Source organism: Polypterus senegalus, chromosome 4 (assembly GCF_016835505.1).
Source record: "Polypterus senegalus isolate Bchr_013 chromosome 4, ASM1683550v1, whole genome shotgun sequence".
NCBI lineage: Eukaryota > Metazoa > Chordata > Cladistia > Polypteriformes > Polypteridae > Polypterus > Polypterus senegalus.
In genome coordinates, this window is record NC_053157.1 from 163,505,698 (window position 1) to 163,521,918 (window position 16,221).

A 16,221-nucleotide genomic window follows, 5' to 3' on the forward strand; every position below is an offset into this window, starting at 1 on the left:
TAACTTTTTATCGTTAAGAACATTAAGATCTAAAGAGATACACACTATAGCATTCATATATACTCTCTAGTAGAAACAAAAACAAATTAAAAGTCTTATTTGTGCTTCTGTCAGAGCTATATACAACAACAACATTTCTGAACATTTTATTAGCAAATAAATTTAAAGGTGTTTAGATGTCTTGGTAAATGTAATCTGCATTATAATATGTGTGACTTGATCTTGCAGTGCACATTACTCATCTTTGTCTTTGATGATATCTCATTGCCTTTGCACACTCTGAGACCATCAGTGTTTCTATGTCACTCAATTGCTAATTTTGTCAGATTAAGTCAACTCCAATATAGTAAAGTACTCTGACATAATTTTGGTTTTAATTTTAAAGAAGGCAAAAAAATGAATCCAAAGTGAATGAACTGGCAACACTTTCAGTTTTATATATACTACTAGCCAACCCGCGACGCAGCATACGCCGCATAATCAGGCCGCTTTTTAAATGATTTTTAAGCACAGAGGAAAAAATAAACATTTGAAAAATCCGTAATTTAATAAACCACCAAGAAAAGTAACATTGCAACAATGCACGCTATGAACCAACATACAATTGTCCGTGACTGAAAACCGGAGGAGCGCCGTCGCGCTTTCTCCTTCCAAAGCGAAGGACGGGTTGAACGGCGCTCGTTCAGTATGCACTGCCCGCTTATGTGCCCGGCCCCAACTCCCTACCTGAGTCGCTTTCGTCTGTGTACAGTCCACACGCACCTGTGAGACACGTTGACTGTTAATTTTCCAAACACCGCCTCAGCCGGTTTCCACATTGATTTTTCATTGATCTTTGCGGTTCCGGCTGCTTTTTATATATAATCCACCAAGTCACCCGACCATGGGGGGCTTTACAAAGGGCAGGGACGTAATCAGTGCGAGCGTATGACCTGCACGCACTGGGAATTTCTCGTTCGTGGGTAACAATTGGAAGCCACGGTCTCCATCACGAATGGGGTTCAACGGCTTACCCACGCCTCCCCGCGCCGGGCAGACACACGTTGATCCATTCAGTGTAGCGCGCGTGCAGTACCGGACATACAAGTGCATCACAGACATGTTAATGCTCAACTCAATCTCACGTGGCTGAAAGCCACTTGTCCCTCTAAGAATTTGGACGCCGACCGCTGTTGGGTCGTGTAACTATTTAGCAGGTGGGAGTCTCGTTCGTTTTCGGAAATAACCAGCCAAATCGCTCCACCAACTAAGAACTGCCATGCACCACCACCCACAGAATCGAGAAAGAGCTATCAATCTGTCAATCCTGTCCGTGTCCGGGCGGGTGAGGTTTCCTGTGTTGAGTCAAATGAAGCGAAAGGCTCCACACCTGGTGGTGCCCTTCCGTCAATTCCTTTAAGTTTCAGCTTTGTAACCATACTCCCCCCTGAACCCAAAGACTTTGGTTACCCGGTTGGCTGCCCGGGTCATGGGAATGACGCCACCGGATCGCCTGTTGCGGGGCCTGCATTGGTGAAGCAGGTGAGACGGTAATGAAACAGAGGCACAGGGCTTATTGGTTTTTAAAGACTGCTTCCTTCATTGGGTTTTAACCAATGCACAGAACGAACCAACACACAATCGTTCAGGGTGGAACGGGAGGAGAGGAGAAGGACATCCACTCCGCTCCCTCCGTCATGCTAGTCTGCTGATTTCTCGTTCAGTATACACTGCCTGCTCATGTGCCCACCTCCAACTTGTCACTCGAGTCATTGTCGTCTTTGTACAGTCCAGATGCACCTGTGACTCACGTAGACTTTTCATTGCTCTGTGCGGTTTTGGCTGCCTTTCTATATATATAATCCACCAAGACACCCGACCACAGTGGGAGGGGGGTGTGTACAAAGTGCAGGAGTATCTAAGAAGACGCATGTTTGTCGCGAATGTGAATTGCTGTATGTAGCGTGTAAAACAGTTTGCTATAGTGCACGCGTCGTGGCCATAACCAAAACTCGTTTTTAAAGACTGCTCACTTCATTGTGTTTTAACTTCAGTTGTAAAGGAACGTTTTAAGGATCCCATGGGATACCCCTCGCAAACAGTTTTATACGCCGCATATGGCGATTCACCTCTGCGAGAAACATGCCTCTATTAACAGTCAACATGGGTCGGAGCTACATGTGACCTCTATGACAGACGAATATAAATGACGCCGGTTTTTCTGTGTCGTCGCGTCCGAGTTGGTGGGCGTGGCTCTGTGAGTTGTCGTCGTATCCAATGGTCTTGGAGTTGGTGGGCGTGGCTCCTTCCTGCGTGCGCCCTAGGTGTCTCACTTGTCAGCGGCTTAGTGAATCCACGCCCCTTCCGGGGTGCTTTCCATGGATGTCTTGCCTTAATGAAATATATATATAGATAGTATTACTATTAATAGTTTTACAGCTTCTTATTCTTTTGGACTTTATTCAAAGAAAGATGTTTTCATTTACAGTCATTTGATAGTGAAACCCAGTGGTGGGCCATCAAGGCCACCAAGGCTTCTCTACTGGCCTAAACACAAGTCAACATCATTGATTTGTGCTTTATTTATTTTTCATTAATACATTTTTCCACTATTTAAATAATTTGCAATATTCTATTCTCTTCATTTCATTGCTTTTCCCTTCATTGTGCTGCTTCCAGTAGTTTATGTTAATGTTAGAGATTTTAACCAATCATATTTCAGCCATCATGCGTGAGGGTAAAAGATATCTGGCTTGAACCTTCAGAATCAACAGTGGGGGTGCCTGAAGCTTAAAACAGATGGCAATGAAACTGTTGCTTTAACCAATTAAATTTTGAACTGGGGACACCAGACACCATCTAGCAAGCATACGATAACATCAGAATTTTCACGTCCTGTGATTGGATGGTCAGAGAGCAATCTGTGGCAACCTGCTCAAGCTAAAAGATATTTATGCAGATTTAATAGCTGTTTTTCCAACCCATAATGGCTGACAGAGGAGAGGAAACTGACTTGTTCACAGATATACTTACAAAGTCATTTTCAAGACGTACTTTCAAGAAAACCTGAATATCATGAGAAAAGGTCGACCAACCCTGAATCTAGCAAGCCTGTCCCAGCCAGGGAAAGGGTTTGTCCACCACTTTCAATCCAGTTACTACAAGGTCACAGCCTCCGATGTTGGGAGCATGCCTCCATGGAGCAGTGCAAATTGTATTGCTGGGAATGCCTATTATTTGCAACAGATCGACTTAGTGTTTGGAGCCACACAGGATTTGCAGACAAGTTGTCTAACCAAGGCACAGCCGGACACTTACAAGTGACAGTGCTTTTGAATGCTTTTGGGGAAACCTGAGTGGATCTACAGCTCAACGAACAAGTGTGAAAGGAAATGGAGCTCCACAACGAAAGGGTGAAGAAAAATAGGGAAATATTGAAAAGAATGATAGATTGCTTCATATTTTTGGGTAAACAGGAATTTTCATTTAGGGAATACAATGAAAGCACACAGCCTTCTCCAGATCAACACTGAGTCACGAAGCACTATTCTGTCTTAAAACAGAAATGACTATAATGTATGTTATGACTGATTTTAAAGGGAAAAGTCCTGCTGATCTCCCTGATTTCCTTCAGCAGAAAAATCAGGGTGAGGGCACGGGGCAGCTGTACACATTGGCATGTTTGGCACTGAGTATTCCCTATCCCCATGTCCAGTGCTTCTGTCAAGCGGACATTCTCAGCCCTAAAGCAAATTAAAATTTATGCCAGAAACATGGCTAGACAGACTCGACTTTCAGTATTAGCCTTCATGGTGATCAAAAAGGACTGAGATGCACAGATAACCTGTACAACAGAGTGACTGAACTGTTCTTCAGGAAAGAAACAAGGATGGATTTTGTGTAGAAATAAACAGAATTTCTGGTGAGTACAATGCATTTTATTTATATTTTTTATATTTTTGTCATTTTATAAGGTTGAAACTGATGCTTCTGCTAGAAATGATGTATGTGGTGCATCTGGGTCTGTAGTGAAACGAGACTTGTTAAACTGTGCGAATTGGGTTTCTTACTTTAGTAATGGCATTCATTCTCGCTACATGAGATACTTGTCTGTGATGTAACACCCTGTTATACTGCGCTTCTGTATAATATTGATGGTCTCTATAGTAGTGGCATCACAATGATGGTGTTAAAGATGACTGGGGCGAGACAAAACACCCCTTACAGCCCTCACTGTAACTAATCTCAGTAACCTTTTACATTAATTAGGAGACCACTGAATTGATGGTCTCTTTGTTCCTCTATTCCTTGCTGGGTAAAGTGAATGCAGAAACGTTTGACATACAGAATGGGGAGAGATGGTGGCAGAGAAAACAACATGTGGCAAATGAAGCCATGATCACTAGAGTGAGAGACGGAGGTAAGTATTATTGAATGATGAAGTTGTGACTTAATGCTAGTATTGTATTTTATCTTGTGAACATTTACAGGCATTAAGCTGTCTTTGACTTTTTTTTAAGTTCGCACTAGGTAATCAGGAGCTGGGATTCCCGGACATTTTCATTCCCGCATTCCCGGGAATAAAACTGCTGTAATTCCTGGGAAACCGGGAACGGCCAAGCTAGCATACAGTGGTATACAAAAGTTTGGGCAACCTTGTAAAAAATCATTATTTTCCTGTATAAATCGTTGGTTGTTACGATAAAAAATGTCAGTTAAGTATATCATATAGGAGACACACACACACAGTGATATTTGAGAAGTTAAATGAAGTTTATTGGATTTACAGAAAGTGTGCAATAATTGTTCAAACAAAATCAGGCAGGTGCATAAATTTGGGCACTGTTGTCATTTTATTTATTCCAAAACTTTTAGAACTAATTATTTGAACTCAAATTGGCTTGGTAAGCGCAGTGACCCCTGACCTACATACACAGGTGAATCCTATAATGAGAAAGAGTATTTAAGGGGGTCAATTTTAAGTTTCCCTCCTCCTTTAATTTTCTCTGAAGAGTAGCAACATGGGGGTCACAAAACAACTCTCAAATGACCTGAAGACAAAGATTGTTCACCATCATGTTTTAGGGGAAGGATACAGAAAGCTGTCCCAGAGATTTAAGCTGTCTGTTTCCACAGTTAGGAACATATTGAGGAAATGAAAGACCACAGGCTCAGTTCAAGTTAAGGCTCGAAGTGGCAGACCAAGAAAGATTTCAGATAGACAGAAGCGACGAATGGTGAGAACAGTCAGAGTCAACCCACAGACCAGCACCAAAGACCTACAACCTCATCTTGAAGCAGATGGAGTCACTGTGCATCGTTCAACCATTTTACACAAGGAGATGCTGTATTCGAGAATGATGCAGAGGAAGCCTTTTCTCCGCCCACAGCACAAACAGAGCTGCTTGAGGTATGCTCAAGCACATTTGGACAAGCCAGCTTCATTTTGGAATAAGGTGCTGTGGATTGATGAAAATAAAATTGAGTTATCTGGGCGTAACAAGGAGCGTTATGCATGGAGGAAAAAGAACACAGCATTCCAAGAAAAACACCTGCTACCTACAGTAAAATATGGTGGTGGTTCCATCATGCTGTGGGGCTGTGTGGCCAGTGCAGGGACTGGGAATCTTGTCAAAGTTGAGGGACGCATGCATTCCACTCAGTATCAGCAGATTCTGGAGACCAATGTCCAGGAATCGGTGACAAAGCTGAAGCTGCGCCAGGGCTGGATCTTCCAACAAGACAACGACCCGAAACACTGCTCAAAATCCACTAAGGCATTCATGCAGAGGAACAAGTACAACGTTCTGGAATGGCCATCACAGTCCCCAGACCTGAATATAATTGAAAATCTGTAGTGTGAGTTAAATAGAGCTGTCCATGCTCGGAAGCCATCAAACCTGAATGAACTAGAGATGTTTTGTAAAGAGGAATGGTCCAAAATACCTTCAACCACAATCCAGACTCTCATTGGAACCTACAGGAAGCATTTAGAGGCTGTAATTTCTGCAAAAGGCGGATCTACTAAATATTGATTTCATTTATTTTTTGTGGTGCCCAAATTTTTGCACCTGCCTGATTTTGTTTGAACAATTATTTCACACTTTCTGTAAATCCAATAAACTTCATTTCACTTCTCAAATATCACTGTGTGTGTCTCCTATATGATATATTTAACTGACATTTTTTATCATAACAACCAACGATTTATACAGGAAAATAATGACTATTAACAAGGTTGCCCAAACTTTTGCATCCTACTGTATATGTATATATATATATATATATATATATGTGTGTGTATATGTAGATATTTATATAGATATGAAGATATATGTCAGACGTCATGGTACATTTTCTGATGCAGCTAGACGAAAACAACTTTGTGACACTGCCACCAAATACACAAAACAATTACTTTGACAATCATGTTACGTTATTTTTAAAATGTTTCCTTTTATTTTCATAACTTCTTTAACACATGTCATCAGCTGTGAAGCTCGGGTATTTTGCTATATATATATATATATATATATATACACAGTGCATCCGGAAAGTATTCACAGCGCATCACTTTTTCCACATTTTGTTATGTTATAACCTTACTCCAAACTGGATTAAATTAATTTTTTTCCTCAGAATTCTACACACAACACCCCATAATGACAACGTGAAAAAAGTTTAAGAAGGGCCTTAGTCAGGGAGGTGACCAAGAACCCGATGGTCACTCTGTCAGAGCTCCAGAGGTCCTCTGTGAAGGAGAACCTTCCAGAAGGACAACCATCTCTGCAGCAATCCACCAATCAGGCCTGTATGGTAGAATGGCCAGACAGAAGCCACTCCTTAGTAAAAGGCACATGGCAGCCGCCTGGAGTTTGCCAAAAGGCACCTGAAGGACTCTCAGACCATGAGAAACAAAATCCTCTGGTCTGATGATGCAAAGATTGAAGTCTGGTGTGAATGCCAGGTGTCACATTTGGAGGAAACCAGGCACCGCTCATCACCAGGCCAATACCATCACTACAGTGAAGCCTGGTGGTGGCAGCATCATGCTGTGGGGATGTTTTTCAGCGGCAGGAACTGGGAGACTAGTCATGATAAAAGGAAAGATGACTAAAGCAATGTACAGAGACATCCTGGATGAAAACCTGCTCCAGAGCGCTCTTGACCTCAGACTGGGGCGACGGTTCATCTTTCAGCAGGACAACGACCCTAAGCACACAGCCAAGATATCAAAGGACTGGCTTCAGGACAACTCTGTGAATGTCCTTGAGTGGCCCAGCCAGAGCCCAGACTTGAATCCGATTGAACATCTCTGGAGAGATCTTAAAATGGCTGTGCACCGACGTTTCCCATCCAACCTGATGGAGCTTGAGAGGTTCTGCAAAGAGGAATGGCGAAACTGGCCAAGGATAGGTGTGCCAAGCTTGTGGCATCATATTCAAAAAGACTTGAGGCTGTAATTGCTGCCAAAGGTGCATCGACAAAGTATTGAGCAAAGGCTGTGAATACTTATGTACATGTGATTTCTCAGTTTTTTTATTTTTAATAAATTTGCAAAAACCTCAAGTAAACTTTTTTCACGTTGTCATTATGGGGTGTTGTGTGTAGAATTCTGAGGAAAAAATTGAATTGAATCCATTTTGGAATAAGGCTGTAATATAACAACTTTTATACTTTCCGGATGCACTGTGTGTATATATATATATATATATATATATATATATATATATATATATATATATATAGCTATATAGCATTTTTAATGTAGGTAGATCATTTCGACCTGGTCATTTTAAAAGTAGCTTGCAAGCCGAAAAACTGTGGCCACCCCTGAACTAGATACATGTACTTATATGACAGCATGAACTGCTTGTAGATAAGGTTAGTCTTTTATTGGTGTCAACATATTGCAGTAGTTTTATTAAAAATAAACGTTGTTCGTTCTAAAACCGTTCACATGTGAGATGCCTGTGCACTGTGTCATCCTCGGGAGCCCAGGATTCCTGGGAATGACATGTGGGATTCCCGAATTCCCGGGAATGGATTCCCTAGTTCGCACGAATTTTTTCAACTTAAGCATGCATGTCTTGATAAAGCAATGTAAAACACTGACTTCTTTAACTGCAGACTTTCATTGTCATCTGTTTCAACTTTTAACATCTACTTTTACCTTAAGATTACTAACTAGGGCTACTCATCCTTATTTTCATTTAAAAACTATGACTATTTTTTCTGATATTTAGGAAGATACTGCTTATTCTCTTTTTGAAGTGTCTTATTTGTTCAAATTATTGCTGGTTAACAGCAACAAAAATATGTGTGATTTGTAGTTTAATGCAATATTTGTATTGTTTTCATTTTCTTTTACATTTAAATTTTTACTGTAGAATGTTATTCTGTAAATACATTCATAAAGAGATTACTAACAAAGATCAGGTACAGATATAAATAAAAATTAACACTAAAGATTAGTAACACTAAAATTAAATGCTTAGCAATTAACTATAAACCGGACTCCAAAAAAGTTGGGACACTAAACAAATTGTGAATAAAAACTGAATGCAATGATGTGGAGATGGCAAATGTCAATATTTTATTTGTAATAGAACATAGATGACAGATCAAACGTTTAATCAAAGTAAATGTATCATTTTAAAGGAAAAATATGTTGATTCAAAATTTCACGGTGTCAACAAATTCCAAAAAAGTTGGGACAAGTAGCAATAAGAGGCTGGAAAAAGTAAATTTGAGCATAACGAAGAGCTGGAAGACCAATAAACACTAATTAGGTCAATTGGCAACATGATTGGGTATAAAAAGAGCTTCTCAGAGTGGCAGTGTCTCTCAGAAGCCAAGATGGGTAGAGGATCACCAATTCCCACAATGTTGCGCAGAAAGATAGTGGAGCAATATCAGAAAGGTGTTACCCAGCAAAAATTGCAAAGACTTTGCATCTATCATCATCAACTGTGCATAACATCATCCGAAGATTCAGAGAATCTGGAACAATCTCTGTGCGTAAGGGTCAAGGCCGTAAAACCATACTGGATGCCCGTGATCTCCGGGCCCTTAAACGACACTGCACCACAAACAGGAATGCTACTGTAAAGGAAATCACAGAATGGGCTCAGGAATACTTCCAGAAACCATTGTCAGTGAACACAATCCACCGTGCCATCCGCCGTTGCCAGCTGAAACTCTACAGTGCAAAGAAAAGCCATTTCTAAGCAAGATCCACAAGCTCAGGCGTTGTCACTGGGCCAGGGATCATTTAAAATGGAGTGTGGCAAAATGGAAGACTATTCTGTGGTCAGACGAGTCACGATTCGAAGTTCTTTTTGGAAATCTGGGACGCCATGTCATCCGGACCAAAGAGGACAAGGACAACCCAAGTTGTTATCAATGCTCAGTTCAGAAGCCTGCATCTCTGATGGTATGGGGTTGCATGAGTGCGTGTGGAATGGGCAGCTTGCATGTCTGGAAAGGCACCATCAATGCAGAAAAATATATTCAGGTTCTAGAACAACATATGCTCCCATCCAGACGTCATCTCTTTCAGGGAAGACCCTGCATTTTTCAACAAGATAATGCCAGACCACATTCTGCATCAATCACAACATCATGGCTGCGTAGGAGAAGGATCCGGGTACTGAAATGGCCAGTCTGCAGTCCAGATCTTTCACCTATAGAGAACATTTGGCGCATCATAAAGAGGAAGGTGCGACAAAGAAGGCCCAAGACGATTGAACAGTTAGAGGCCTGTATTAGACAAGAATGGGAGAGCATTCCTATTTCTAAACTTGAGAAACTGGTCTCCTCGGTCCCCAGACGTCTGTTGATAGGCCGTAAGGTGAAGCAGCTTTTCGTTTCATTCCGTTCCCATATATGGGGCACTACATTCTTTTTATTCCAATAAAAGGATCAATTGGTATAGAATGAAAAAATAAAAGTTCTCCATGTATAATCCAGCAATTATTTTTTTACAAGTGTATAAAGTTGGCAATAATCCCATCCTCGCGTAATCATTTTTTAAAGGTGAGAGATGCGGCTTTGCGTCACATGCTTACCGCTAGACCAATGAAATGGCATAACGTTGGAATGACATGTAAACATGGTCCAAGATGGCAGCGCCCTTGTCGTCACTATTGAGTAGCGAAGAGCATGAAATTATTGTCAGACCTCCACCAAAAGTCAGTAAAAGGGTTTATAAACAATGCTATATGCATCTCACGTCCATAAAAAAAGAAGAAACGAAGGATTTTACAAGCACACGGTGGGATACATTTAGAAACTGCATCAAACGGTGGCTTGACTTGCAGGGTGAGAGTCAGAAAATAGCAGAAACATACAAACATTGTCTAGAAATCGAGTTTGACCATGTGCCCAAAGACGCAGGGTTTCACTCCACTTGCTACCGGCGTTTTATTGACAAAAAGCGCTTGGATGCGGCCGAGAAACGAGTTTCACGGCCCCTGAAGCTGGTGATGATCATAACACAGACCAGTCTGTGTCATCGGGAAATAGTATTTCGTCAACGTATTGCCCAACAAAAAAACTTAGGTCCAGTACCGGACTGCCGATAGCTTGTTCGGGTCCTGTACTTCCTGCTTTGTGTATAATTTGCAAGAAAACGGACAAGTACATCACTGTGGCAGGCAAACGCCAGAAGGACAATCTTTCACAAGCGGAGACGCTGTCGGCAGGTATAAAGCACACAAGCACACGTTTGAACTTAAAGTTATATTCCATATGCTGAGAACCATAACTAACTTTCAAATACATCAATATTTAAATTACATGTACATTATAATGTTTATAGTGCAGTCAGTTTTTGCATACACATATGCATGAACAGTCAGAACTGTTATGTTTTTTTAAATACATATTTATTTGCAATTTCATTTAATTAAATGTTTGTTTTTTTACAGGCCAGTTGCTTAAAGCAGCTGAGATGAAGGAAGACACTAGCATTCTTGTGCATATTAAAGACAAAGACGGTGTGTCTCTGGAAGTACGATATCACAAGTCCTGTTACAGACAGTACACCAGGTTCTTGACAAAGTCTACTGGAACAAATACACAGACCTCAGAAGAACAGTAAGTTGTTATATTGCGTTTTAATATAATTCATAATTGATTTGAATGATTGCTAATTTGAAAAGAAATTAATCATTAATCTACATGGACTGCTTGTTACAATAATTCAGCATAATAAAATGTCTAGTCATTTGTGAGGACAAGTAAGTATTTTCTTTCTGAAGAATAAAAAAAAACTCAATTGGTTTGTCAGTTGCTTTTAGTTTGTACATGCACACAATATATGCATTCCAAATATAGAAGCCAGTGTAATAGTTACAGAACATAAAATATTTGATGCTTTTAATAGAAATGAGCCAACCTATGATGTCAGCTACAAGATCTTCTCTGTGAGAATCATCCGCCATCGAATAATTGTAAACCAAGAGCTGATGACAATGACACGGCTAAGAAGAATGTTTTTAAATCTTGTAAAAAGCAATGAAGATCTTGATGCTTCAAACTACAGGTAATTTAAATACCATAAGTTTATTTGGCAGGTTTGGAAGAAACATTAAACTTTTAAACAAATAAACAAACTTTTTTTCTCAGAAAAATTTTATAAATAATAATATTCACATAATCCTATTTTATCATAATAAGCTGACAATGTTTTTTGTGTGTGAGATTTATATTTTGTGATTGTGATCATAATTTATTGTATTTCAGGCAGGATAAATTGAAGAGGAGGCTGTCCCGTGATTTTTCCCCAGCTGGTGTTTCTCTCTCCCAACAGGCGCAACATCAGTGAATTGGTTTTTGTTGAGACACTTTCTGTAGATAAGCTGGTAGACAGAATACCTCATCCATCAGGTACAGAAACAACTGAGTCAACGGAAGTAACTAATCAAAGTGACGGTGAAAGCACAGCAAGTAGAATAGCTGGTACTACAGAGAACACAAGGACACTTTGTAGTGCGGCATTGATATTAAAGATAATTCTAAATGACTCTCCTTGTATGACATGCCCGTGGCCACCCACGTCAGATGATTTAAATGTTAGTGCAGCTAAATCTGTTGTGCCATTTGAACTGTACAATTTAATTTCATGGATTATTGGTGCAACTGAAGAACCAGCACTGGCCCATTATGCTGATATTCCAGATGATTTGAACCTAAAAGTTATCTTTATTTGTCTTTATTTGTCAAGACATGCATCTAAGGGCCGGAGGCAGACACCTAAATCATTGTGTCTGGGTCTAACAGTGTGCCATTTAACAGGTTCATCACAAATTCTGTCACTTCTAAATAGACTAGAACATTGTGCATCAAGAGACACAGTTGTCAGTCTAGACACTAGCCTTGCCCAACTTCAGCTGGTTGAGGGCAGAGACAAAATACCAAAGAGATTCTCAAAGAAGGTTCCCACAGTACTTGTGTGGGACAATATTGACTTTGGTGAGGAAACACTGTCTGGTCGTGGAACTACCCACCACACACATGGCATTATGCTGCAAAGTTCTGTAGCTGTAGCCGAAACCCTAACAAACAAACAACCACTAAAGAAGGGAGTTTCTTCATACAAAGCACCACCTAGCATCCCTGTTGAACAGTATCATCAGTCTAAAAGACAGGGACCACAGAACTTGTTTCATCATGAAACTATTCCATTACACGCAGACAAATACAAATTAAACACTGTGTCTGCTGCAAAAACTGAACTGGCATATGTTTTTGTAAAGGCCATTGATGCTGAAAGATGCACGGTTCCAAGCTGGACAGGTTTCCATACATTTATTCAAGGTGACAACACTCTGCAAAAGTCAGCACTGTATTATCTTCCTGTCATTGAGGCTTCACCAACAGAGATGTCAACAGTAAACACGATTCTGAAGAGAAGTGTCCATATTGCTGATCAGCTAGAATTGGATCACATAGTGTTAGTCTTTGATCAAGCTCTATATGCCAAAGCTCAGCAAATACGCTGGAAAAATGATGAATTCACTCAGCGTAGTGATTAGATTAGGTGAGTTTCACACATGCATGTCCTACCTGGGCATTCTGGGAAAAAGGTTCGGAGATGCAGGACTGCAAGACATACTAACTGAGTCAGACGTTGTTGCTCCAGGATCTATCAATGGAGTGATGAGTGGTCATCACTATAACCGCAGCATGAGGGCACACAAACTTCTGTATGAGAGTCTGCAGCGCATCAGATTTCTCAGTTTCTTAGACTCTTTGCCACCAGAAGACCGAGATGAGTGTATGGCTGTCATAAGTGAGATCACATGTGCATTCCAGAACAGGACAATGGATATTTGGCATGAAAATGAGAAATTTGACAAAATGTGTTTTCAATATGTAGATTTTGTGGAAAGAAGAAGTGTTGAAAACCCAACGTTTGCCTTCTGGAGTTCATACATCGAAATGGTACAGATTCTTCTCCTGTTTGTTAGAGCAACACGTGAATCAGACTGGCAGTTTCACCTGTCAACAGTGCGCTTGATGATGACATGGTTTTTTGCTTATGACCATGTAAATTATGCTAGGTATTTACCTTCATACTGGCTGGAAATGGTCAATTTGTCCTTCACACATCCTTCTTGCCACAGAGAGATCAGTGTTAAAGGCCAGTGGACTGTTCAGCGTCAAAGTGTACATGGATTTGCCTCGATTGCTTGTGACCAGGCTATTAAGCAAACATGCAACAGAGATTCCAAGACAAAGGGAGGTTTGACAGGATTAACACAGAATCGAGATGCAGTACATCGCTGGATATTGTCTCAACATGAAAGGGCTGCCATAGCAAGACAGTGTGAGACAATGGCTGGTAAATCTCCTGACATAAGGAAACGAAAAGACCTTGACAGCACACGCATTCATGGTGATGAAAAAGCTGTGACCAGAATAATTTCTACCATAGATTCCATGCTGAATCCTGTTGACTCACACCAAGATGGCATTGTGTGTCTTAGCTCTGGAATAGTTGCAGCTGAAGAAATTATGACGGATTTGCTCACAGCTTCAGAAAAGGGGGAAAGTGCTGTTCAGGAATTTATGGACCAAAGACTGCTATCACCATCAGTTGACGTATTTGCCCCCATCAAAAAACTAAAACTAAAGACATTCAGTGATCAAGCCAAGACAAAGAAGAAATCTGCAGCAGGCAAGGAAGTAATTCTACGTGCAGACAAGAAGCTTTTCTCCAGACTGCTCGTCATAGGTCAAAGAAGAAAGATAGACTTGAGGGAAATTCTCTCCTACTCCTTGGGAACTGTGTCATATACTTTATCCAGTGATGATGGTTCTCTTGCAAAAACAAACAAATCAGCTCTCATGGATGTTCTGGAAACCAAAGGTGGAGACTGTTTAGTTGACAGAGTACCAGTAAATGGAGCTATACTTTTTGATGGCATGGCAGTCATTCAAGCCATTCAGTCCATACCAAGTACCTTCGGGGAGCTTGCTGGCACTATACTACAGTACTTAGTCAAGCTTGCTCTCAAGCACAACTGTACACGGATAGATTTTTGTGATAGACAAGTATCCAGAAATTAGTATTAAAAATGTAGAACGATCACGCAGAGCTGTTGGTGGCACACAACAGGTAAAATTTATGGAGGGATCAAAAGACACCAACACAATGGAAGAAGTTTCTGTCGGATGGGACAAACAAAGAAGCACTGGCAGAATTCCTCTATGTAATGTGGCGAGACGCTGATCTTAACATTTTAGGTAAGGACTTACATTTATACATAACACATGGAGACCTGTGTCACTGCATGGCTGTAATAGAAGGTTTACAAACTGTCAGTGCTGTTGAAAATCTGACGTGATCATGAGGAATGTGACACCAGGTTGTTTTTTCATGCAAAACATGCTGCACAGGAACACCAAACTGTAGTCATCAAGAGCCCTGATACTGATGTGGCAGTGATTGCATTAAGTCTGCAGCCAGATTTACCATGCAGATTGTATTTTTTCACTGGGGTTGGCAACAAAACGAGGATCATTGACTTATGTAAGGTGTCATCAGCTCTCAGCAACAGTGTATGTTTGGCACTTATTGGGATCCATACCTTCTCAGGCTGTGGCTCTACAAGTGCCTTTTATGGCAAGGGGAAAAAAAAGTCATTTTCTGTTGCTTGCGAGAAAGAGGAATACCTGACTGCATTTAGAAATCTGGGTAGCAGTTTTAATTTGGACCAGTCTACCTTTGAAGTGCTTTGCAAATATGTCTGTCACCTATATGGCCAATCATGTGCTAAAAGTCTGAACGATGCACGATACAAAGCATTCTGCATGGCATCATCAGCTTTGCCAGAACGATCCATGCCTCCGACAAGTGATGCTTTGTACCAACACTGCAAAAGGGCAAACTACCAAGCAGTCATAATGAGACATTCTCTTAAAGGTTAAATGTGTGCCCCTTCACCTGTTGGCAATGGATGGCACCTCGAGGATGGGGAGTTAACAGTGACGTGGATGGCTAGAAATCCAGCCTTTGATAGTGTGTTGTAGGTTGTCCACTGCAGTTGCAAGCAAGGCAAATGTGAGACTGGAAGATGTTCCTGTATGTCTGCAAATCTGTCCTGTACAGATTTATGCCGCTGTCTCAATTGCACAAATGTTTTCCAGGAAACAGAGGAAAGAGCTACATGTGAAGATGGTTCTGATGATAGTGATAAGGATAGTAGTGATGAGTAAAGGTGATCTGTGTCACAGGTAAGTTGGATTTGAGCTGTAATGAAGCTGCTGTAAAATGTTTAATATTTGTCGTTATTGAAAAATTAGTGCAGCAGTCCAGCATTTCAAGTCATTTTAGCCAACTTGGACCAAAAACTGTTTTTATCTTTAATTTTGTGTGATTCCTAAGTCTCTACTGAACATTTTGATGAATAAAACATAACAAAAATGTTTATGTTTCAATCTGTTCTTCAGTTTTATTTGGTGCCAATCTGGGAAGATGAAGTGCGTTATAAAAAAAAATTGCATTATTTCATGGTCTTCCTTCAAAATTGAGTTGATTAATGCACCAATACTTGTCTCAGATATATAGCTACATGTATAAATGTGGATTTGACATATATTTTGTGTTGATTAAATGCGTATTAATAAAGTTACAGGCCAAACTAGCAGCATGAGATTTTCGTTTTTTGTAAATTCCTAATTATACACATTTTTGCATCCTGACAAAAAACTGCAGTATTTTTTGTGGAGAAC

At 40.5% G+C, this 16,221-nt stretch overlaps 1 protein-coding gene across 3 annotated transcripts in view; it reads right to left on the reverse strand.

Annotated features, from left to right (window-relative positions):
* LOC120527777 (coiled-coil domain-containing protein 149-like) overlaps positions 1–16,221 on the reverse strand; it is a 157,311-nt gene that overhangs the window by 104,136 nt on the left and 36,954 nt on the right. The window lies entirely within an intron of this gene.